The sequence below is a fragment of the Hordeum vulgare genome, chromosome 2H (genome assembly GCF_904849725.1).
Source record: "Hordeum vulgare subsp. vulgare chromosome 2H, MorexV3_pseudomolecules_assembly, whole genome shotgun sequence".
Lineage (NCBI taxonomy): Eukaryota > Viridiplantae > Streptophyta > Magnoliopsida > Poales > Poaceae > Hordeum > Hordeum vulgare.
The window spans coordinates 195,518,633-195,544,523 of record NC_058519.1 but is presented as its reverse complement, the minus strand read 5'-3'; the positions used below and the strand labels follow the sequence as shown (position 1 = coordinate 195,544,523).

The following is a 25,891-nucleotide window of genomic DNA, read 5'->3' as shown; positions in this document are numbered from 1 at the left end:
CGAGGAGCCGCCGGTGCCGGTGGAGATGCAGCCACCAATCGACTCACATGAACCGGCGGCGAGGGCGGAGATACTTCGGGTGGTGCGGGAGAGGTTTCCGAATCACGCTGAGTGGCCGGAGATCTGCGTCAAAGTCATCCGCAACAGCACGTTCGCTGAATGTTGCCGATTTGCCGGCGATGATGGAGGGATGGACTTTGACCTACTTTTCTGGGCCATCCAAGAGGCGGATCAACCGATCAGGTGCAAGTGGCGAGGTGGCGTTGATTCAAGATGTCGAGGCCGTCCAGACTCAATATCCGCCCCCCGTCGTTCGTGGAGCTCGCCAACATCCTGCTGGAGTTCTTGCCTCCAGGGGTCAGCCCCTCCACCCCGCCTCCCCTGAAGGGTCCTGCCCGTGGGCTTAGACGAGCACGCCGCGGGAGTACTGTGGGGGCTCAGGGGGGATAACCTCCTCCCTGGCCGGGGGTTCGCGGCGAGGTTCCATGGAGGTCGATCAAGGTATATATTATTACTCTGAAATACGCATCCCCTGCTTGTGTAGTTCAGAAAATTAGTATGGATGGGAAGGGGATTTCAAGGAATATTCCACAAGGAAACACTGAGGAGATAGTCAGGAAACCCTAGTTCGGAGGTGGGTCTTCTTCCCTACACCCAACCTCTGGTGAACTCTGGATCTCTATCCAATGTTCATTTTGTGATGAGGTCCCATCCTGCCGGCGAACCTGCTTCTGCAGGGGGTGCCGACAGAGTTTCAGATAGAGTTTGGCCTCCTTTGGGGCCACATATTCCATTGAGACTATTGATTAGAGGATCAGTTGTGGAAAAGAAAGCGGAAAAGAGAAAGATGTGTTCGAATCCAAATGACAGAAATGAAGAGGAGGTGGAGGAGTTTTATGGTTAGTTGTGGGTTATCCCCTCCCCCAGGCACTGCCAGACCAACCGTGCCCATCTTCCTCCTCCCCAAACCCTAGTTCCATCCTTGGTAGCCACCAGTTATGGATTACAAAAGATCTGTTTATGTCGGGATGTTTCTCTACTGCAGACTGCTACCCTGTGGCTCATACTGGTTGTTTTGACCCCATCCATACCAAGTTTCAGATCAACTGTGAAGGAATTGGACCGGGTAGTGTATCTTGTGCAGCTACAGTGAAGGAGATCATGGATCCATGAGGATAGCAGCACCCTCAGAGACATCCTCCTAAGAAAGGTGTGCAGGGAGCTCCTCCACCACCCCCTGCTGCCCGTGCAGCAAAGGTGGAGACACCATCCCCAAAACCCCATTCGGGCAACGCTGCTAAGGGTGCCCCAGCCAACAGTGTCCAGGATGCGGCTCCTGCACCTCCTCCAGTCCCAGTTGTGCAACCTCTAGACCCAAGGTATAAAGACATGATTTGTTTGAATTGCAGCTGGCTTTGCCACTATGTGGGTAACTGTGTGGAATCTAAGAGATGTTTCATCTGCTCTGGCACACACAATGTGAATAATTGCATTGCCTGGGCCCGTCTTCAACCTAAAGTAGAATATTTGGAAGTGCAGCAGTAGGTTTGGGTTTTTACCACATTGATATTCCTGTAGCTGCTGAGTCTAACTGGCTGGACTACAAAAACTGTACAATTCTTAAAGTGCTTAAAGGTGAAGTCTCTGCCTTTGACCTGATTATCCACCTGAATGGTGTTTTCTGCAAAGGGAAGGAGTGGCCTTGGCAAATCAAGGAGCTCGAAAAGAAGAAATTCCTACTAAGGTTTCCTCCATCGAAAAAAGTAGAAGATCTCATTGAGTTTCCTGCTTTTGACCTACCTATCGATGGAGTGTGTGTGAAGATTTATGAGTTTGCTGGGATGCTGGAACCATATGGAGAACTAACCGAGGTTTGGATCCAGGTGGAAAGTATCCCCCCAAAGTGGTGTGCTTGGAAAGTGTTTGCTCAGATTGCCTCTTGTTTTGGTATCTTGGTGGATGTGGATTGGAATGGAGTATTCAAGAGCTTCTATGAAGAAATCAGAATCAAAGTAGCATGTAGAGATCATACCAAAATCCCATATGAGAGGCTGGTTGAGATGAAGAAGAAGTTATACATTCTGTTTTGCACAGCGGAAGGCTTTGATCAGATTGGAGAGGGATCTGAAGGGGATGATGACGACCCAGATTTGGATGTCGAAGATGATGACAAGCTGGAGGGTGACTTTGATCAAAACAAAGACTATATGGAAGGAGATACTGATAAACCTATTGATGAACTTGACAAGGCAAACTTTTCAAAGGGTGAAAACTCTGGTTCTAGAAGCAAAGTGGAAGGGACATGTGTCTCTGTAGCTAATTTTCACCCTGTGTTGATGAATGATGAGGTGCATGAATAGTTCACTGAGGAAGTTCGGACCAAAACCCCTCCTGCACATGTGGGGGGGGGGGGCTTTCCTGAAGCTGCTGAAATGTTACCAAACCAAGAAGATATGGATATTTGATATCATATGAAGTATTATTCTGCCCAGCTCAGGAAGATTGAAATGGGTGATTTTGAGGGAGAAGATGAAATCAATCTACCTGAGATGGTGTGCCTTCCTGAAAATCTAGCAGCAAATATTGGATGTGCCAAAAGATCTTTGATAGAGTCATAGGAGATGGGAGAGGTGGAAAAGAAGAGGAAAGAGGATTCAGTTCAAGATAAGAAATGGGGGCCTGTGCTCTCTACCAGACCTGCTACAAGACAACATGGCAATATTAAAATCATGGAGAAAGCTACTACATATCTACAAAAGAAGAACCCGGAAATCCCTGCTTCTTTCCATGGTAAATCTTTTGTTACTACTGATGCAAAATTGCTTGTTGAACAGATACCTAAAATTGATTTATGTGTGGGGAATAGTTGTGTGGAACAAAGTGATATTATTCAGGATTTAGTTCTTGGAGAGAGCCTTAGATATTTGGAAATTGCATATTCCAATCCTGAAACTGTGCTACCTGACAATTTCTACACTCCAACTCATAAGATGGTTGGGGGTTTGATGACGAGATGATGTATATACTTCTCGCTCCTCGTTGGTTACCCCAAGTGGAAGGTTGAGATGTAGTCAGCAGCAAGTTTTCCCTTACACGGAGACTGTAAGGTTTATCGAACCAGGAGGTCTCCGAGAATCAACAAGTAAGTGTCTGCTACCCTGGCGCTAGCAGAAGACGTGGACCTGCACAAACACAAATAACTTTGCTCCCAACGAGTATAGAGAGGTTGTCAATCTCTCCGGCCTTGTAGTTTGCAAAGGATCAAAACACAAGCGGGAATAGTGATAGTGATTGCAACGGAAAAGTAAATGAAAACAGTTAATGATGGAGGTGTAAGCAATGGTGGTGATATGGACCAGAGTCACATGATGTTCACTAGTGATGTCTCTCTCCCAAAACACGAAAAAAAACTATTATTGGGTAAACAAATTACACCTGGGCAATTGACAGAATTATAAACGCTCCACAATGCTAGTAAATAATTATTTCGGGCTACTTCTGCCACTCAAATCAACAAAATCAGAACAGATGCGAGAAATACAATTATATAGATCATGTTGTCAAAAAACTTTAGATCAAAAAGATGATCTGGAGATTTTTGGCGATTTTTTCCGTCAAGCACACACAATCTGTTTCTGGACAGCATGTCACAACTTTCGAACTTGGCACAAAGCTTAAAAATAAAAATACAATGATGTTGCTATAGTTGTAACAAGCATCAAGACCATTAAAACTGAAAGTAAAAACAAACTGGGTTGCCTCCCAACAAGCGCTTTCTTTTATGCCTTTGAGCTAGGCATGATGCAAAAAGATCAAGTATTATCAACTCCATAAGAATAACTTGCCCGGATGATGAACTCATAAGGTACCTTAATCTTGTTTCAAGGGAAGTGTTCCATTCCCTTTTACGGGTAAATTGGAATCTAATGGTCCGTTCTTTCATGTCAATGATAGAACAAACGGTGCGGAGAAAAGGACGTCTCAAAATAATTGGACATGAGGGATCACACTTAATGTCCATAATGAGAAAATCAACGGGCACATAATTATCATTGACAACAATAAGCACATAATCAATTATCCCTAAAGGTTTCTTTACGAAATAATCAACCACGCGAACACCAAAAGAACATGGATCAAAAGGTTTCAAATCAAGCATATCATACATTCTTTTGGGCATAACGGAGGCACTAGCTCCAACATCACATAAAGAAAAGCAAGAAATATTATTCAATTTAATCTTGACCATAGGATCCCAACCATCTTCTAGTTTTCTAGGAATAGAAGTCTCTAGCTTGGGCTTCTCATCCCTAGCTTTGATAAGAGCATTGGTAGTATGCTCGGTGAAGGCAACACTGAGTGTACTAGTGTGGGGGTATTTAGCCATTCTTTGCAAAAAGGTGATCACTTTGGAAAGACTACAATTGTCAAAATCAAGGTTACTACCATTAATTAAAGTGGTAGTAATGTCATCTAAGATCATTATTTTGGTAGTCTCTAAATTCAAAGGACCTTCTTGTCCCATAGTTGAGGTATTAGCATCACCATTAATAGGTCCATTGGGACTAGGGGTGTGATGGGTGCTAAAAGTTTTGAGATCCTCAACAATTTGTATAGTAGAAATGGTAGTGTGTGTAGGAAGGCTCTTAATCCTATCTTCCTCTCTTTTTTCTCTAGCCCATCTATCTTTAAGTTTGGCTAGCATTCTTATGTTCTCATTAATTTGGACTTGGATAGCATTCATGGGTGTGGTGTTCCTTTCCTCTCGGGGGGAAGTTCTAATTTTAAGCATCTCTACATCATGAGCTATGTTGTATACCTTCGAAGAGAGACTATCTAATTTTTCTAATTTCTCTTCTACACTCTTGTTGAAGGCTTTTTGAGAAGTGATAAAGTCTTTAAGCATGCTCTCTAATTCATAAGTGGAGTTTTTGGTGCTAGGATAATTGTTGTAGTTCCCATAGTTGTTGGATGGAAACGGTCTAGGATTGCTACCAAAATTACTCCTATAAGCATTATTATAAAGTTGTTCCTAGAGATAAAATTAACATCAACTTGCTCTCTTTCTTGAGCAACCAAAGAATTTAAAGGAACATTATGAGAACCAATAGGAGCTTGCTTAGTAAGTAGAGTCATGATCATGTCAACCTTATCATTAAGGGAGGATATCTCCTAAACAGAGTTTACCTTTCTACCTGTTGGAGCTCTCTCGATGTGCCATTGAGAATAATTTGTCATCATCTCATCTAATAGCTTTGTGGCAGCACCAAGTGTAGTGGCATAAAGGTTCCTCCCACGGCTGAGTCTAACAGATTTCGCGAGGTAAAGTTCAATCCTACATTGAAAGTTTGGATAACCATCCTAATAGTCAAATCATGTGTAGGGCAATTCCTAACAAGTGATTTCATACGTTCCCAAGCTTGAGCAACGTGTTCATTATCCATTTGCCTAAAATTCATAATGTTGCTTCTTAATTGGATAATTTTATTAGGCGGGTAATACTTCCCAATAAAAGCATCTTTGCACTTATCCCAAGAATCTATGCTATTCCTAGGCAAAGATTGAAGCCACACTTTAGCTCCTCCCCTCAAGGAGAAAGGAAAGTGCTTAAGTTTAACAATATCACCATCTACTTCTTTATATTTTTGCATATCACAAAGCTCAACAAAATTGTTCATGTGCAAGGTAGCATCATCTCCAGCATCGAAGAATTGATCTTTCATAACAAGGTTCAGTAAAGCAGGTTTAATCTCATAGGACATAGCCCAGTGGCGGGAGCAGCAATAGGAGTGCAGATAAAGTCATTGTTGTTGTGACTAGTGAAATCACACAACTTGGTTTTCTCAGTGGAACCCATAGCAGTAGCAACAAGAAAGAACCAAGGAACTAATTTTTTTGTGGTTTTTGGTATAAGACTCTAAAGCAAAAACTAGAAAGCAAACTAACAAGACTAAAAAGCAAAAGTAAAAGATAGCGTGCAACTCCCCTATCTTGAAGACTCGAGTTCCTGGCAACGGTGCCAGAAAACTTGCTTGATGACGAGATGATGTATATACTTCTCGCTCCTCGTTGGTTACCCCAAGTGGAAGGTTGAGATGTAGTGAGCAGCAAGTTTTTCCATACACGGAGAATGTAAGGTTTATCGAACCAGGAGGACTCCGAGGATCAACAAGTAGGTGTCTCCTACCCCGGCGCTAGCAGAAGACGTGGACCTGCACACACACAAATAACTTTTCTCCCAACGAGTATGGAGAGCTTGTCAATCTCTCCGGCCTTATAGTTTGCAAAGGATCAAAACACAAGGGGGAATAGTGATAGTGATTGCAACTGAAAAGTAAATAAAAGAAGTAAATGATGGAGGTGTCACTACTTGAAAAATGGCTATAGCTAATATGGACATTAATGTCGCACCATGTATGTGGTGCGCCACTCCTATATCGCCGCTGGAGTGGCGCATCAGATATAGGTGCGCCATTAATGGCCATATTAGTAATGATGCACCTGGTGTGTGGTGCGCCATTACTAGTTTTGTCCTGACCCCACACCCACGGTGCGCCACTACTAACTACTCCCTCCGTCCGGAAAAAGATGTCCAATGCTTAGTTCATTTTCTATTTTACAAATACACCCTTTTGGTTTTAAATCTCATGCTAATCCCCCTCCTCTGCTTCTTCTTCCTTCGACCGTGGCTGGACCAGGCCATTTTCGCCACCGTCGGCAGCCGCCGTAGATGCAGCGGGCGACCGCCGCCCACCTGCGCCGCTCGCCACCCGCGCCGCCCTCAGGCTGTCCTCCCACCTACTGTTACTCTGCCGCAGCGGATCTTTCCTTCCAAGCCCGACGCTGTGCTCGCCTTCCTCGCCGGCCTCGGCCTCTCCGGTGCCGACGTCGCCGCCCTCGTCGCCAAGGACCCGCAGTTCCTCTGCGCCGGCGTGGAGAGCAACCTGCGCCCTGCCGAGCTCACCGGCCTCGGCCTCTCGCGTTCTGTGCCTCGTCTCCATCTGCCCTGCCGCGCGGAGGCGAGCTGCGGCCGGCTCCTCGCGCCTGCGGCAACGCCAGTCGCCGTTCCTCCTCCGCGTCGCCCTGCCAGGTTCCTCCTCCTCGTCTTGTTGGTGATGGATCCATGGCACTCTGTATTTAGCTGTTCTGTCGCAATGTATTTACCGGGGGTTGTCCCGCCGGCCTGCAGCGGCCTCGCCGTCGTGCCGGTTCTCGGGTTTCTGGACGGCGAGGATTACGTCCCGAGCATGAGGCAGGGGTTCCTGCTCGAGTGGACGGTGCCGTCGGACGACTGCCCCAAGTGCGAGGCAAGCGGCGGGCAGTGCAGGTACGCCAACGACGGCACCGGCTTTTCCTGCAGTTGTTCCGGCGGCGTGTACCCCGACAAGTGCGGTGAGTTGAGGAAAATTAACCGTAGACAGTGCCAACCATGAATTTGCATAGTTAGTTCCTGCACTTCTTTGAATGTGCAGATCAAGTGCTCGATCATATTCCCCTGAACATGTCTACAGAGATGTCTGCAGATCAAGTGCTCGATCGTATTACCGACAGAGATGTTTCTCAGTTGGACTATGAACTTTGAACAGCTAACTGAATGTTGTGTTACATTAATCCAAGGAGGTGGGGAGGGAGGAGCAACTGCGTGTACTATCGTACCCATGATTCTAAAGGATGGATCACATTTGAGTTAGAAAAGTGGTTACGGGGTAACATCTCTATATGAAGTATTTGCCATTGCAGTATTTTTCCTGTTGGTTTAGTTGGTTTAGTTGGTTTTCCATTGCAGTATTTTTCCTTTTGTACTTCTAATTGGTTTCAATTTTATGATGGCTTGTGATGTTTTCCATTTATCATTGATTATAGATAGAAGCAGAGGAACAACTATGGATTTGAACTTGATGGCTGAAGAGGAGGAACAAGCTCGACATGGTCATGCTATTGATTTGAACTTGATGACTGAAGAGGAGGAACAAGCTCGACATGGTCATGCTATTGATTTGAACTTGATGGCTGAAGAGGATGAAGGAGCTCGAGATGGTCATGCTATTGATTTGAACTTGATGGTTGAAGAGGAGGAAGGAGCTCGAGAGGGTCATGCTATGGATACGAACTTGATGGTTGAAGAGGAGGAAGGAGCTCGAGATGGTCATGCTATTGATTTGAACTTGATGGCTGAAGAGGAGGAAGGAGCTCGAGATGGTCATGCTATTGATTTGAACTTGATGGTTAAAGAGGATGAAGGAGCTCGAGATGGTCATGCTATTGATTTGAACTTGATGGCTGAAGAGGAGGAAGGAGCTCGAGAGGGTCATGCTATGGATACGAACTTGATGGTTGAAGAGGAGGAACAAGCTCGAGAGGAAGAAGCAGATGCACGAGGTAATGCAAAAAAGAAGGAGCTAACAGACAATGAGAGGTTTGGTATTTACTTTGCTCTGCGAGTAATCGAGCTCAGAGATGGGGAGGTTCATCTATATGACAAGGTGCTCGTCGCAACGCTGATGAATGTATGCGTAAGAACAGTTTCAAGAATATGGAATCTAGCGAAAGAACAACTTGACTTAGGCCAAGAAGTGAACGTTTCAAGCAAGAAGAAGGGGAATGTTGGTAGAAAGAGAAAAGAGCTAGACTTGGCGAGAACAACTACGATCCCACTGAACAGAAGAAGGACAATCAGATCTCTTGCAAGGTGTTTGGGTGTTCCCCGCTCGATGCTACATGATAGGTTTCAGTTAAAAGAGCTGAAACGCATCACTAACACTGTCAAGCCCTTCCTCAAGCCAGCCAACAAGATAGCGAGACTGAAATTCTGCATATCCATGATGGATGAGCACTCGATATCAACCCCCTATCCTAGCTTCAAATCAATGAATAATATGGTTCATATAGACGAGAAATGGTATGACATGACCAGGGTTAAGAACACTTACTATGTACTGCCCGGAGAACCTGAACCTGAGCGTACCGTGTCAAACACTAACAGTATTGGGAAGGTCATGTTCTTGACCGCCGTGGAAAATCCCCGGTACAATGATGAAGGACAGCTGACATTTGATGGAAAGATCGGAACTTGGGCGTTTGTTGTTGAGACAGAGGCACAACGGAACAGTCAAAACAGAGATAGAGGAACGATTGAGGTGAAATCAGTGAAGGTAACCAGACATGTATGCAGAGAGTACCTGATCAATAAAGTAATCCCGGCAATCCAAGACAAGTGGCCCGACGATGACGAGGGCACCACAATCTTTATTCAACAGGACAATGCAAAGCCTCATGTTCTTCCTAATGATGAAGGTTTTCGAGAAGCAGTGGAACAAACAGATTTGGACATTCGATTGTTACAACAACCTCCAAACAGCCCCGAGTTCAATGTTTTAGACCTGTGCTTCCACCGGTCTCTCCAATCCCTAACCGACTGCAGAGCGCCTATGAATATCCAGGAACTGATACAGGGTGTAGAGGAGGAGTTTGAGAACTATGACACTCATAAGTTGTTCAAGAGCTTCATCACACTCCAAGCAGTCATGGTAAGAGTCATGGAAGATCAAGGAGGAAATAGCTACAAAATGCCTCATTTGCACAAAGATCGCTTACAAAATGTCGGAGAGGAAATAATCGATGTGTATTGCAGTGCCGAGCTAATTACCGACACAGTGGCCATTCTTGAACAAGGATAATAGACTAAGGAAAGGGAAAGCAGTAGATAGGAAAATGAAAAGAAAGGATAGGTGTGTATTTCGTGTCATGTGTCATGTGTATGCCATGTGTGATATGTATGTCTTGTGTCATGTGTTCAATGAGATAAGATTGGAGTATTTGCCATGTGTCATGTGTGATGTGTCTTGTGTCATGTGTTCAATGAGATAATGTCTTGTGTCATGTGTCTTGTGTCATGTGTATGCCATGTGTGATTTGCATTTTTATGAATTTATTTGGTTTTAATGAATTTATTTGGATTTATTTGAATTATTTGGTTTCTTATGAATTTATTTGGATTTATTTGGTTTTTATGAATTTATTTGGATTTATTTGAATTATTTGGATTTTTATGAATTTATTTGGATTTATTTGGATTATTTGGTTTCTTATGAATTTATTTGGATTTATTTGGTTTTAATGAATTTATTTGGATTTATTTGAATTATTTGGTTTCTTATGAATTTATTTGGATTTATTTGGTTTTTATGAATTTATTTGGATTTTTATGAATTTATTTGAATTATTTAAATTAATTTGACAATAAAATCTTATGACAAGATGTAAAGACAAAAACTCGAGTTGAGAGAAATAATATCTTTATTAAGAGTCACTACAACATGTACAAGGTCATTACAAGGAGTTGGAAGAAGAGAAATAATATCTTCATAAGGGTCATTACAAGTTGTATAAGATCATTAGAATAAATTCTTCTCCTTCTTCTTCTTCTTCTTCTTCTTCTTCTTCTTCTTCATATTCTTCTTCTTCTTCTTCTTCATATTCTTCATATTCTTCTTATTCTTCTTCATATTCTTCTTCTTCTTCTTCTTCTTCATATTCTTCTTCTTCTTCTTCAATAGACACGATAGTTTCCTATTCTCCAAAAAATTCTGCAGTACACAAACAAAACGTTATCTTTTCAACCATTGCAGAAACTCCAACTAACTCATTAGGATCATCTTCCCAACAAGAGCTCTCTCCTGATTTATAAGGACTTATGGAGTAGCAGCTCTTTCAGATAGGAAAGATAACTGAAGAAGACTGAACAGTTTTGGCAACTCCTATGTTGCTCAACAGCTCAAACAAAAACGAATTTCAATCAGGAATTCTAAGGGAAACAAATTTCAGATGATCTGATATGGGTCATAAGATGTTCACAAACCATGGAACAAAGTTGAATTTCATGTACATTATGTATCTCTAATACATTCATCTTTTCCAGTAAAATACACCATACACCAGGGACCAGGAGACGAAACTAGTGGTGCTGCCATTTTACTGCCACTTTTCGGGTTTCTTAGAATTACAAACTGCTCAACTATACATTACTATCAGGGCACAGAACTCACCTTCACGATTCACAACCTGAAATCAGAGATGGCAGTTTTCGCATCTAACCCGATGGAGTAGTAATGTTTGATGTAATCTCTCACAAGGGTCTCCCTGTACAACGGCGGGTTCTCGTCGGACAGCAGCTCCTTGACAGGACCGTACAACCTCGTCAAGGCCGGATGAAAATGTGTGCTGAAGAAGCACGCGATCGAGACCCTCGGCGCGGCGTTCTTCGCCACCACCCTATGCTCCACGCTCCTGAACCTGTCGTTGGAGACCAGCTGCACATTTTTTTTAACAAACACAAACAAACAATTCAGAACGATCAAGCATGACACCCATGTGTTGAACACATAATTCAGGATTGGATGAAACCATAATGTAGACACCTGTAAGAGATCACCAATGTTCACGATGAATGCTCCAGGTGTTGGAGTGACGTCCACCCACCGGTCCTCATGAAGGATCTGGAGGCCGCCGATTTGGTGATGCTTCACTGTGAATCAACATGTTAGCGCCAAGTTTTTTACGAAACAGGTGATTTAAGTGACATTTACTACAAATTCACAACAAAAAAGGCGGAAAGTGATCTCGCTGCGCAATTTAGCTCTTGTCATTTTGTCAATAACCAAGGAAGCATTCACACTAACAATACATCCTCCATCCTGTTGGGGAACGTCACATGGGAAACAAAAATTTCCTACGCGCACGAAGACCTATCATGGTGATGTCCATCTACGAGAGGGGATGAGTGATCTACGTACCCTTGTAGATCGTACAGCAGAAGCGTTAGTGAACGCGGTTGATGTAGTGGAACGTCCTCACGTCCCTCGATCCGCCCCGCGAACAATCCCACGATCAGTCCCACGATCTAGTACCGAACGGACGGCACCTCCGCGTTCAGCACACGTACAGCTCGACGATGATCTCGGCCTTCTTGATCCAGCAAGAGAGACGGAGAGGTAGAAGAGTTCTCCGGCAGCGTGACGGCGCTCCGGAGGTTGGTGATGACCTTGTCTCAGCAGGGCTCCGCCCGAGCTCCGCAGAAACGCGATCTAGAGGAAAAACCGTGGAGGTATGTGGTCGGGCTGCTGTGGAAAAGTCGTCTCAAATCAGCCCTAAAACCTCCGTATATATAGGTGGGAGGGAGGGGAGGAGGCAGCCTCAAAACCTAAAGGTTTGGCCGAAATTGGAGGTGGAGGAGTCCTACTCCAATCCTACTTGGAGTAGGATTCCACCTTCCCACTTGGAAACTCTTTCCACCTTGTGTTTTTTTCCTTCTCAAACCTTATGGGCCTTAGTGGGAACTTATTCCAGCCCACTAGGGGCTGGTTTATCTCTTCCCATAGCCCATGAGACCCCTTGGGGCGTGACACCCCTCCCGATGGTCCCCGGCACCCCTCCCGGCACTCCCGGTACACTACCGATGAGCCCGAAACTTTTCCGGTAATGCACGAAAACCTTCCGGTAACCAAATGAGGTCATCCTATATATCAATCTTCGTTTCCGGACCATTCCGGAAACCCTCGTGACGTCCGTGATCTCATCCGGGACTCCGAACAACATTCGGTAACCAACCATATAACTCAAATACGCATAAAACATCGTCGAACCTTAAGTGTGCAGACCCTGCGGGTTCGAGAACTATGTAGACATGACCCGAGAGACTCCTCGGTCAATATCCAATAGCGGGACCTGGATGCCCATATTGGATCCTACATATTCTACGAAGATCTTATCGTTTGAACCTCAGTGCCAAGGATTCATATAATCCCGTATGTCATTCCCTTTGTCCTTCGGTATGTTACTTGCCCGAGATTCGATCGTCAGTATCCGCATACCTATTTCAATCTCGTTTACCGGCAAGTCTCTTTACTCGTTCCGTAATACAAGATCCCGCAACTTACACTAAGTCACATTGCTTGCAAGGCTTGTGTGTGATGTTGTATTACCGAGTGGGCCCCGAGATACCTCTCCGTCACACGGAGTGACAAATCCCAGTCTCGATCCATACTAACTCAACGAACACCTTCAGAGATACCTGTAGAGCATCTTTATAGTCACCCAGTTACGTTGCGACGTTTGATACACACAAAGCATTCCTCCGGTGTTAGTGAGTTATATGATCTCATGGTCATAGGAACAAATACTTGACACGCAGAAAACAGTAGCAACAAAATGACACGATCAACATGCTACGTCTTATTAGTTTGGGTCTAGTCCATCACATGATTCTCCTAATGATGTGATCCCGTTATCAAGTGACAACACTTGCCTATGGCCAGGAAACCTTGACCATCTTTGATCAACGAGCTAGTCAACTAGAGGCTTACTAGGGACAGTGTTTTGTCTATGTATCCACACAAGTATTGTGTTTCCAAACAATACAATTATAGCATGGATAATAAACAATTATCATGAACTAAGAAATATAATAATAACTAATTTATTATTGCCTCTAGGGCATATTTCCAACAGTCTCCCACTTGCACTAGAGTCAATAATCTAGTTCACATCACCATGTGATTCCAATGAATCCAACACCCATATAGTTATGGGGTCTGATCACGTCTTGCTCGTGAGAGAGGTTTTAGTCAACAGTTCTGAAACTTTCAGATCCGTGCGTTCTTTACAAATCTTTATGTCATCTTATAGATGCTGCTACTACGTGCTATTCGGAAATGCTCCAAATATCTACTCTACTATACGAATCCGTTTCACTACTCATAGTTATTCGGATTAGTGTCAAAGCTTGCATCGACGTAACCCTTTACGAAGAACTCTTCAACCACCTCCATAATCGAGAAAAATTCCTTAGTCCATTAGTTACTAAGGATAAATTTTGACCGCTGCTAGTGATTCAATCATGGATCACTCTCTGTACCTCTCAGCATATTTTGAGTCAAGGCACACATCAGGTGCGGTACACAGCATGGCATACTTTAGATTCTACGGCTAAGGCATAGAAGACGACCTTCGTCTATTCTCTTTATTCTGCCGGGGTCGGGTTTTGAGTCTTACTCAAATTCACACCTCACAACGCAACCAAGAACTCCTTCTTTGCTGATCTATTTTGAACTCCTTCAAAAACTTGTCAAGGCATGCATCTTGTTGAAACTTCCATTAAGCGCTTTCGATCTATCTCCATAGATCTTTGATGCTCAACGTTCAAGTAGCTCAATCCAGGTATTCCTTTGAAAACTCCTTTCAAACAACCTTGTATGTTTTACAGAAATTCTACATTACTTCTGATCCACAATATGTCAACCACATATACTTATCAGAAATTCTATAGTGCTCCCACTCACTTCTTTGGAAATACAAGTTTCTTATAAACCTTGTACAGACCCAAAATCTTTGATCATCTCATCAAAGTATATATATTCCAACTCCGAGATGCTTGCACCAGTCCATTGAAGGATCGCTGGAGCTTGCATACTTGCTAGTATCTTTAGGATCGACAAAACCTTCTGGTTGTATCACATACAATGTTTGCTCAAGGAAACCGTCGAGAAAACAATGTTTTGACATCCTACGTGCAATATTTCATAAATAATGCATCAACAACTAACATAATTCTAACAGACCTTTAGCATCGCTACGAGTGAGAAAGTCTCATCATGGTCAACTGTTTGATCTTGTCAAAAACATCTTTGCGACAAGTCGAGCTTTTCTTAATAGTGACTTATCACCATCATCGTCTGTCTTCTTTTAAAGACCCATCTTTACTCAATAGTCTTCTGACCATCAAGTAGTTCTTCCAAAGTCTACACTTTGTTTTCATACATGGATCATCTCTCGGATTTCATGGCTTCCAGCCATTTGTCGGAATCTGGGCCCACCGTCGCTTTCTCCATAACTCGTAGGTTCACTGTTGCTCAACAACATGACCTCCAAGACAGGGTTACCGTACCACTCTGTAGTAGTACGCGACCTTGTCAACCTACGAGGCTTGTAGTAACTTGATGTGATGCTCGATGATCACCATCATCAGCTTCCACTTCAATTGGTGTAGGCGCCACAGGAACAACTTCCTGCGCCCTGCTACACACTGGTTGAAGTGATGGTTCAATAACCTCATCAAGTTCTACCACTCTCCCACTCAATTCTTTCGAGAGAAACCTTTCCTCGAGAAAGGATCCATTTCTAGAAATAAACACTTTGCTTTCGGATCTGAGATAGGAGATGTACCCAACTGTTTTTGGATATCCTATGAAGATGCATTTATCCGCTTTGGGTTCGAGCTCATCAGACTGAAACTTTTTCACATAAGTGTCGAAGCCCCAAACTTTCAAGAAACGACAGTTTAGATTTCTCTAAACCTCAGTCTATACTGTGTCATCTCAACGGAAATACGCGGTGCCCTATTTAAAGTGAGTGCGGTTGTCTCTAATGCATAACCCATAAACGATAGTGGTAATTCGATAAGAGACATCATAGTATGCACCATACCAAATAGTGCGTGGCTATGACGTTCAGACACATCATCACACTATGATGTTCCAGGTGGCATGAACTGCGAAACAATTTCCACATTGTCTTAACTGCGTACCAAAACTCGTAACTCAGATATTCATTTCCTGATCATATCGTAGACAGTTTATCCTCTTGTTACGATGAACTTCACTCCGAAACAGAATTGAACTTTTCAATATTTCAGACTTGTGATTCATTAAGTAAATACTCTAGTATCTACTCAAATCGTCAGTGAAGTAAGAACATAATGATATCCACTAGGTGCCTCAGCACCCATTGGACTGCATACATCAAAATTTATTACTTCCAACAAGTTACTATCTTATTTCATCTCAATGAAAACAAGGCCTTGCTCATGTGGTATGATTCGCATGTCACTAGTGATTCGAAATCAGGTGAGTACAAAGATCCATCAGCATGGAGCCTCTTCATGCAATTTATACTAACATGACTCAAGCGGCAGTGCCACAAGTAAGTGGTACTATCATCATCAACTCGTATCTTTTGGCACCAATATCATGAACATGTGTAACACTACGATCGAGATTCAATAAACCATTGAAGGTGAATATTCAAGAAAATAGAGTAACCATTATTCTCCTTAAATGAATAATCGTATTGCAATAAACACGATCCAATCATGTTCATGCTTAATGCAAGCACCAAATAACAATTATTTAGGTTTAACACCAATCCCGATGGTAGAGGGAGCGTGCGACGTTTGATCATATCAATCTTGGAAACACTTCCAACACGTATCGTCACCTCGCCTTTAGCTAGTCTCCGTTTATGCCGTAGCTTTCATTTCGTGTCACTAATCACTTAGCAACCGAACCGGTATCCAATACCCTCGTGCTACTAGGAGTACTAGTAAAGTACACATCAACATCATGTATATCAAATACACTTCTTTCGACTTTTGCCAGCCTTCTTATCTACCAAGTATCTTGAGTTGCTCCGCCTCAGTGATTGTTCCCCTCATTACAGAAGCACTTAGTCTCGGGTTTGGGTTTAATCTTGGGTCTCTTCATTAGTGCAGCAACTGTTTTGTCGTTTCACGAAGTATCCCTTCTAGCCCTTGCCTTTCTTGAAACTTAGTGGTTTTACAAACCATCAACTATTGATGCTCCTTCTTGATTTCTACTTTCGAAGTGTCAAACATCGCGAATCGCTCAAGGATCATTGTATGTATCCTTGATATGTTATAGTTCATCACGAAGCTCTCACAGCTTGGTGGCAGTGACTTTAGAGAACTATCACTATCTCATCTGGAAGATTAACTCCCACTTGATTCAAGCGATTGTCGTACTCAGACAATCTGAGCACATGCTCAACGATTGAGCCTCTTCTCCTGTGCTTTGTGGACAAAGAATCTTGTCGGAGGTCTCATACCTCTTAACAAGGGCACAAGCATGAAATCACAATTTCATATCTTTAGAACATCACTTATGTTCCGTGACGTTTTACAACGTTTTTGGCGCCTTGCTTCTAAGCCATTAAGTATTTTTGTACTGAACTATCGTGTAGTCATCAGAAACGTGTATGTCGGATGTTCACAGCATCCACAGACGACGCTCGAGGTGCAGCACACCGAGTGGTGAATTAAGGACATAAGCCTTCTGTGCAGCAACGAGGACAATCCTCGGTTTTACAGACTCAGTCTGCAAAGTTTGCTACTATCAACTTTCAACTAAATTTTCTCTAGGAACATATAAAACAGTAGAGCTATAGCGCAAGCTACATCGTAATTCGCAAAGACCATTAGACTATGTTCATGACAATTAGTTCAATTAATCATATTACTTAAGAACTCCCACTCAAAAAGTACATCTCTCTAGTCATTTGAGTGGTACATGATCCAAATCCACTATCTCAAGTCCGATCATCACGTGAGTCGAGAATAGTTTCAGTGGTAAGCATCTCTATGCTAATCATATCAACTATACGATTCATGCTCGACCTTTCGGTCTCATGTGTTCCGAGGCCATGTCTGCACATGCTAGGCTCGTCAAGCTTAACCCGAGTGTTCCGCGTGCGCAACTGTTTTGCACCCGTTGTATGTGAACGTTGAGTCTATCACACCCGATCATCACGTGGTGTCTCGAAACGACGAACTGTAGCAACGGTGCACAGTCGGGGAGAACACAATTTCGTCTTGAAATTTTAGTGAGAGATCACCTCATAATGCTACCGTCGTTCTAAGCAAAATAAGGTGCATAAAAGGATTAACATCACATACAATTTATAAGTGACATGATATGGCCATCATCACGTGCTTCTTGATCTCCATCACCAAAGCACCGGCACGATCTTCTTGTCACCGGCGTCACACCATGATCTCCATCATCATGATCTCCATCAACGTGTCGCCATCGGGGTTGTCGTGCTACTCATGCTATTACTACTAAAGCTACGTCCTAGCAAAATAGTAAACGCATCTGCAAGCACAAACGTTAGTTATAAAGACAACCCTATGGCTCCTGCCGGTTGCCGTACCATCAACGTGCAAGTCGATATTATCTATTACAACATGATCATCTCATACATCCAATATATCACATCACATCGTTGGCCATATCACATCACAAGCATACCCTGCAAAAACAAGTTAGACGTCCTCTAATTTTGTTGTTGCATGTTTTACGTGGTGACCATCGGTATCTAGTAGGATCGCATCTTACTTACGCAAACACCACAACGGAGATATATGAGTTGCTATTTAACCTCATCCAAGGACCTCCTCGGTCAAATCCGATTCAACTAAAGTTGGAGAAACCGACACTTGCCAGTCATCTTTGAGCAACGGGGTTACTCGTAGCGATGAAACCAGTCTCTCGTAAGCGTACGAGTAATGTCGGTCCAAGCCGCTTCAATCCAACAATACCGCGGAATCAAGAAAAGACTAAGGAGGGCAGCAAAACGCACATCACCGCCCACAAAAACTTTTGTGTTCTACTCGAGAAGACATCTACGCATGAACCTGGCTCATGATGCCACTGTTGGGGAACGTCACATGGGAAACAAAAATTTCCTACGCGCACGAAGACCTATCATGGTGATGTCCATCTACGAGAGGGGATGAGTGATCTACGTACCCTTGTAGATCGTACAGCAGAAGCGTTAGTGAACGCGGTTGATGTAGTGGAACGTCCTCACGTCCCTCGATCCGCCCCGCGAACAATCCCGCGATCAGTCCCACGATCTAGTACCGAACGGACGGCACCTCCGCGTTCAGCACACGTACAGCTCGACGATGATCTCGGCCTTCTTGATCCAGCAAGAGAGACGGAGAGGTAGAAGAGTTCTCCGGCAGCGTGACGGCGCTCCGGAGGTTGGTGATGACCTTGTCTCAGCAGGGCTCCGCCCGAGCTCCGCAGAAACGCGATCTAGAGGAAAAACCGTGGAGGTATGTGGTCGGGCTGCTGTGGAAAAGTCGTCTCAAATCAGCCCTAAAACCTCCGTATATATAGGTGGGAGGGAGGGGAGGAGGCAGCCTCAAAACCTAAAGGTTTGGCCGAAATTGGAGGTGGAGGAGTCCTACTCCAATCCTACTTGGAGTAGGATTCCACCTTCCCACTTGGAAACTCTTTCCACCTTGTGTTTTTTTCCTTCTCAAACCTTATGGGCCTTAGTGGGAACTTATTCCAGCCCACTAGGGGCTGGTTTATCTCTTCCCATAGCCCATGAGACCCCTTGGGGCGTGACACCCCTCCCGATGGTCCCCGGCACCCCTCCCGGCACTCCCGGTACACTACCGATGAGCCCGAAACTTTTCCGGTAATGCACGAAAACCTTCCGGTAACCAAATGAGGTCATCCTATATATCAATCTTCGTTTCCGGACCATTCCGGAAACCCTCGTGACGTCCGTGATCTCATCCGGGACTCCGAACAACATTCGGTAACCAACCATATAACTCAAATACGCATAAAACATCGTCGAACCTTAAGTGTGCAGACCCTGCGGGTTCGAGAACTATGTAGACAGGACCCGAGAGACTCCTCGGTCAATATCCAATAGCGGGACCTGGATGCCCATATTGGATCCTACATATTCTACGAAGATCTTATCGTTTGAACCTCAGTGCCAAGGATTCATATAATCCCGTATGTCATTCCCTTTGTCCTTCGGTATGTTACTTGCCCGAGATTCGATCGTCAGTATCCGCATACCTATTTCAATCTCGTTTACCGGCAAGTCTCTTTACTCGTTCCGTAATACAAGATCCCGCAACTTACACTAAGTCACATTGCTTGCAAGGCTTGTGTGTGATGTTGTATTACCGAGTGGGCCCCGAGATACCTCTCCGTCACACGGAGTGACAAATCCCAGTCTCGATCCATACTAACTCAACGAACACCTTCAGAGATACCTGTAGAGCATCTTTATAGTCACCCAGTTACGTTGCGACGTTTGATACACACAAAGCATTCCTCCGGTGTTAGTGAGTTATATGATCTCATGGTCATAGGAACAAATACTTGACACGCAGAAAACAGTAGCAACAAAATGACACGATCAACATGCTACGTCTTATTAGTTTGGGTCTAGTCCATCACATGATTCTCCTAATGATGTGATCCCGTTATCAAGTGACAACACTTGCCTATGGCCAGGAAACCTTGACCATCTTTGATCAACGAGCTAGTCAACTAGAGGCTTACTAGGGACAGTGTTTTGTCTATGTATCCACACAAGTATTGTGTTTCCAAACAATACAATTATAGCATGGATAATAAACAATTATCATGAACTAAGAAATATAATAATAACTAATTTATTATTGCCTCTAGGGCATATTTCCAACACATCCTCCATACTCTTGTCCTACAGCATTCTACGCATACTGATAACAAGATCCCACTCTGTCAGGCTGAAGGCGCATACCGGAGACGGCCGGCGTTTGCGACTGGGTCGGCGCAGGGACGGCGTGGTGCTGTGGCGCACGGAGGCTGTCGGACCACCACAAGTGGCCGACGTTGCTCTCTTGCATCTCCAGGGAGTTCTGCTGGAGCACGGGAGGAAATTCAGTTAAACGCATCAACACTACAGCAAAGTACAGGGACAGAAGCAGAGGCTTTGGGTAGTGGCAGCTGCTGACCGAGTCTTCCTCGCCGTGGATCGAAGAGCCGGAGGGCAAAAAATCTAGCCTTCCTCGCCGTGGTTCTCCGACACGGGGGCAAGCGGGGGATTTCTGGCAAGGGGGCAAGCGAGGGATCTCCGATGCAGAGGCGAGTCATCATGACGGACCCAACCTCCCCGTCGAGGCCCGGCTCTGGCTCGCCGCTGCTCCGGTTCGCTGGCGCTGCTCCGGCACGGCCCCGTTGTTCCGCCTCGCCACAGATCGACACAAAAATCGACACTTGACGGAGGGGAACGAGGCGGTAGCGCGGAGTGGGCCGAAGCAAGGCGGCAGCGACGACGTGGGCGACAGGGAAGGGGGAGGGGGAAGGAGGGGCGTCACCGGTGTGGAGCGGGGGCGTGGTCATCGTCGGGGTGGGGCGGGGGCGAGGGGTGTCGCCGGCGTCGCGAGAGAGGAAGGAGTTTGAGGAAAGGGAGCAGGACTGCGGGTTCGGTCGGAGTTTCTACAAGGGGTTTTCTGCAAAAAAGACACGGGGACAGCTTTTTCCGGACGAAGGAAGTATTTTTTTCATTTTTTTTAAAACTAATAATGACGCACCACACACCAGGTGCGTCATTAGTAACTTTCGTTACCAATGACGCATTCCTAGGAGGTGCTCCATTGATAACCTGAGAGCGGAAGATGGGCTGGGTGGAGGACCCCTCTATCGCCCGCGCACGCCCCTCACCTCCTCCGAGACCGTCGGAGGCCCCCACCCTCTCCTCTACCCCACCACCGCTGGCAATCCCACCTTGTCCTTATTTCCCAAGCGCCTGAAACCCTAACCCGCGGCATAGCCATGTCGACCAAGCTCTCGATTCACGGGCTGGAGGTGCAGCACCAGATGCACCGTCGACGAGGCCCACACGATCCTCCCTCTCCCCCCTACGTCGTCCGCCTCCTCCCTACCTTCCCCTACACCGCCTCCCTCCGCCCTTGAATCCGATTCAAATCCGTCCTCACGGGGGAGATCAGATCCGATCCAGTCCAGGGCGCCGCCATCATGCACCACCACCACCAGTTAGACCAGTGGCTCGTCGGCAACGTGGGCGGGGTGTTGTGCTCGAGCAAATCCGCCCCCTGCCTCCCCGTGCCCTACCGCTCGCTCTGACTCAACCTCGTCGTCTCCTAGTACTTGCGCCGCCGCCTCCAGGACCATGTCTTCGTGCTCGAGCAGGACCTCCACGCTGCTGCCCGTCACATTGACCTCCTCAGGGTCAGTCCCTTTCCCCACATGTCTTCGCGCTCGAGAAGGGACGCCGACGTATGCTATATATGCCATTGATGCTGCTCTGTGATGCCATACTCCCAAACGAATTGTTGCTTTAGAGCCTCTGAACTGCTGCTCCATGATGCCATTGTTGTTGCTCTGTACAACTTTGCATGACTGTTGCTTTAGAGCATGCATCCTAATTGTAAATCTCGAGTCTGCACTTCTGTATGTTTTTAGGTGAAACACTTATGCATGACTAATTGTTAAGTTGATACAATTTCTTTGTTAGATAAGAATGTGAACTTAGACTATAGACTGTTAAACTGCTACTGGTTTAGACTACAGACTTTTAAATCTTATGCTAAACTGGCCCCGATTTGGTCTGCACACTGTTCACACCGTAGTGTGAAGCTACACTGCTTCTCTTTTGTGCTGGGGGGAGCTTGTTTACTTATTTTTATGTAGATTATGTATTGTTTGCGCTTAATACTGTTGTTTTCTCATCTTTACAATAGTGTTAGGATTGGTATATATGAACATAAATAGATTGGTACTTGCTTCAAGTAAGGTTTTTATTTTTGACGGAACTCTGCTCATTGTGTCTCTAGATGTAGACAAAATGAGCAACAATTCCCATCTGGTTGCTGCGATTCGATTCTGCTAACTTTGCAGAGGAAGCAGCCAAAACTAGTGTTCCATCCTAGTACTAGCTTAAACCCTGAGATGCTTTGTTTGTTTTCTAGATAGATAGATTGCTTGTTCATCCGGGCTTCTAATGTGTTGTGCTTATGTATTATGCTTGCAGCTGCCGACCTCTTCCTATGGTCTGAGCCGGTGCCCGGAGCTGGCAAATGTGGCGCCACACCGCAGGCCGATGGGCCCTGCCCTATCATCTTCATCACCTACCGCGATGACTTTCGCAAGGTCATGGACTACTTCCATGGCCACTATGCCGCCAGCTAGCGCAGGCCCCACGCCCTCCGTCTCACGGTCGACGGATAAGTGCTAAGACTTGCATATTACATTGAGAGGCTTCGTTCTTGCTTAGTTTTTTGTCGGTAGTATACAGTGTGCATGTGCAAAATCTAGGTAGCTTGTCTTGCACAGGACCAACCTAATTGAACTACACATGTCAGTGTAGATGCTACGGTTGTCTCTTGGGTTCGAAAACTTAAAATTCCACTCCGGTTTATCTATGTTTTACTCATGGATTTGACCTGAACCTGCATTACACATGAGTTGATACAATCATATAGCTTATCTGATCAAACAATTTGTTAATGCTATCTTTACCTACTGCTCTTATACCTTACCAAAACAATAATAATTCTAACTAGAAGTAGTTCTTTTTATTTAAATTATGTATTTATTACTGTTGACATATTGTCGTGATGTACATTTTGTACTGAATAGCTCTTTCTGATATTCACAGGTTTTAGCGATCACATGTAGCTCTTTCGTCAAAGTTGCATGGTGTATGGTGCAATAGAGGACAAGCGCTTCATGTCCAACAAAGGTGCATGGTGCTTGCAATTGACGAACATAGGTTGTTCTACATCGGCTACATAAACCACCACTGTGAGCTCCTCCCTTTCCTCTGCTACAACCGTGCTCTATTAGGATGTGGTTGAAACCATTGGATGGCCTTCCTGGACATGTTTTGCTGCTATCAAGAATTAGTACTTGTCACAGTTTTTGTTTCCTTGCTGGACATGTTATGGTTCAAGTGTCGATGATGTCTAGTAGTTAGTTTGCTAGCTAGACACCTGCTGCTGATTGATGGTGTTGTGGTTAGCATTATACTCCTGGAATCATATTATACTATATCTAGTGTTCTTGTTGTTCTGCGAAGATGCATCACAAACATCTAGGTCTTTGAAGTTGGTTGAATGTGTTGCTTTATCATATATTTAGTACAAAAATCTACATTTCTTTGAGCTCTCTTTCGAATTTTTTTTTCGATAGTCTGTACACTAAACTTGGAAGTTTGCAAATCTATTCCACGAATAATAGCTACTCTAATGCTGGTAGCCTATGTGTTCACTCTTTTATAGGAGCTCTAGGTCTACGAAATTTGAAGTTCGAAGCCGTATAGCCCTAATCAGCAAAGAGTTGTCTCTTTTGTTTCACGGTAATAGACTGTAAATATTGTAATATTGTAATAGTTGGCATATTTGGGTTGTAATAGACTATGTGTATAGATTGTAGTAGACTTGTAATGTGAAGACAAACTCGCAACTCACGGTCTCGAGACTTGTAATGTTCTAACTTTGTTCGGTATTTTGAATTCGGAGACTAATACGATGAATTGTATTCGGAGACTAATCTTCTATTGTATTTGATAAATCTGTTGTTTATATGTTGTGCTGTTTATATTCTGTGCTGTAATGTATTTTGTAACCTGTGCAAATATCAGAAAAGCAAAAAACAATTTCCTAATATTCATAGTAGTGGCGCACCATATTGCACTTTAGTGGCGCACATAAATAAACACCCCAGTGGTGCATTATCTAAAAGTGCGTCATTAGTAACCCAGAGCACAAGGTATACATTGCCCCTTGGAGTTACAGCAGTGGCGCACTTCTGGGCCTAGTAATGGCGCACTTTAGCTGTGTCATTAGTGTCTGGGATAGTAATGGCGCACCAGGTGGTGCGTCACTTTTATGTAGATTAACAGTGGCGCATGAGGCGTGCACCATTACTATTTATTAGTAGTGGCGTGATAGGTGCGCCATTAATAGCCAAAATAGGTGTGCCACTAACAACCTTTTTTTAGTAGTGTGTAAGCAATGGTGTTGATATGGACCGGAGTAACATGATGTTCACTAGTGATGTCTCTCTTCCAAAAGACGATAAACAACTATGCTTGGGTAAACAAATTACACCTGGGCAATTGACAATTATAAATGCACCGTAATGCTAATTATGCTACTTGAAAGTTAGAAGCTCAATAGTAATGAGCAGTACGCCAAGACAAGTAGACCGTTTATTCATCAGCATCTACTTACTAATCATCCACCTTGAGATATCAATCCAGAACATATCACTAGTATTAACTTGCGAGCCCCACCCAAAGTGTAAACTCAAAGCAACGGACAACTGCATTAACGAACTGTGCGTAAGGTAAACAATCCTTGCAACCATGCTCACAAGCATCATTGTTTTATCCCTGGTAGTAACAACACATCCCCTAGTCTCATGTTTCTATCACTCAAGTGGGGCATGAACCCACAATCATGCATGACGCTCTCTCTTGGAGTTACAATCTACTACTCGGCCAAAGCAATAAAATAAAACGGAGAACATGCATGAATCACTAAAGAACATAATATAAAAGGATAATCAAATATATAACTCATAAAAATCTGAACATAATCTCATAATCCATCGGATCCCAACAAATCGAGCATAGCAATAGCATGAAAATTACATAGATGCCTTGATCATGTAGGGCAGCTCGCAAGGACTAATCATTGAAGCACAAGATTGGAGATAAGACATCACATAGTTGGTGGTCATGGACTCATGGTCCAAGGAGGACTACTCACGGCACGTCCGGGAAGCGTCCATGGCGGTGGCGAAGCACCCGGAGGTCAATCCTCCCTCCGACAGGGTGCCGGGAAGAGGTCTCCTGACGCTCCAGATCTCGGAAGCGCTGCAGCGCCAAAACGATGGAGAAATACACGATTCTGGTTGTGATATAGGGTTTTCCTCGTCGAGGGGTAAATATAGGCGAAAGGATGGCACCAGAGGGTGTGGGACCCACCCAGGCGGTCTCCCCGTGTGCCCTAGGGGTGGGCTGCGCCCACAGGTCACCTAGGCGGCCCCTGGCCCCACTCTGGCCCCTTTCGTGCTTCGTGAAGCTTCTCGTGCGTTGATTTTTATATGTTTTTCTCTGGATTTTAGGGGCTCCGGAAAATTGGGTAAAAGCCCCTGCAAAAAAGACATCATCAGACAGAAATTGGCACCGGGTGCACTGATTTAGTAGGTTAGTCCAAATATGTGTAAAAAGATATAAAAGTGTAGCAAAACATATAACAATGTCACCCAAA

General features: G+C 44.5%; 1 long non-coding RNA gene across 1 annotated transcript; it reads left to right on the top strand.

Moving 5' to 3' along the window:
* Nucleotides 1-21,384: 21,384 nt before the first annotated feature.
* On the top strand, nucleotides 21,385-24,107 carry LOC123425810. Its single transcript, XR_006621901.1, has 3 exons — nucleotides 21,385-21,842; nucleotides 22,645-23,417; nucleotides 23,894-24,107. It is a non-coding gene; the product is annotated as an uncharacterized LOC123425810 (long non-coding RNA).
* Nucleotides 24,108-25,891: the final 1,784 nt, after the last annotated feature.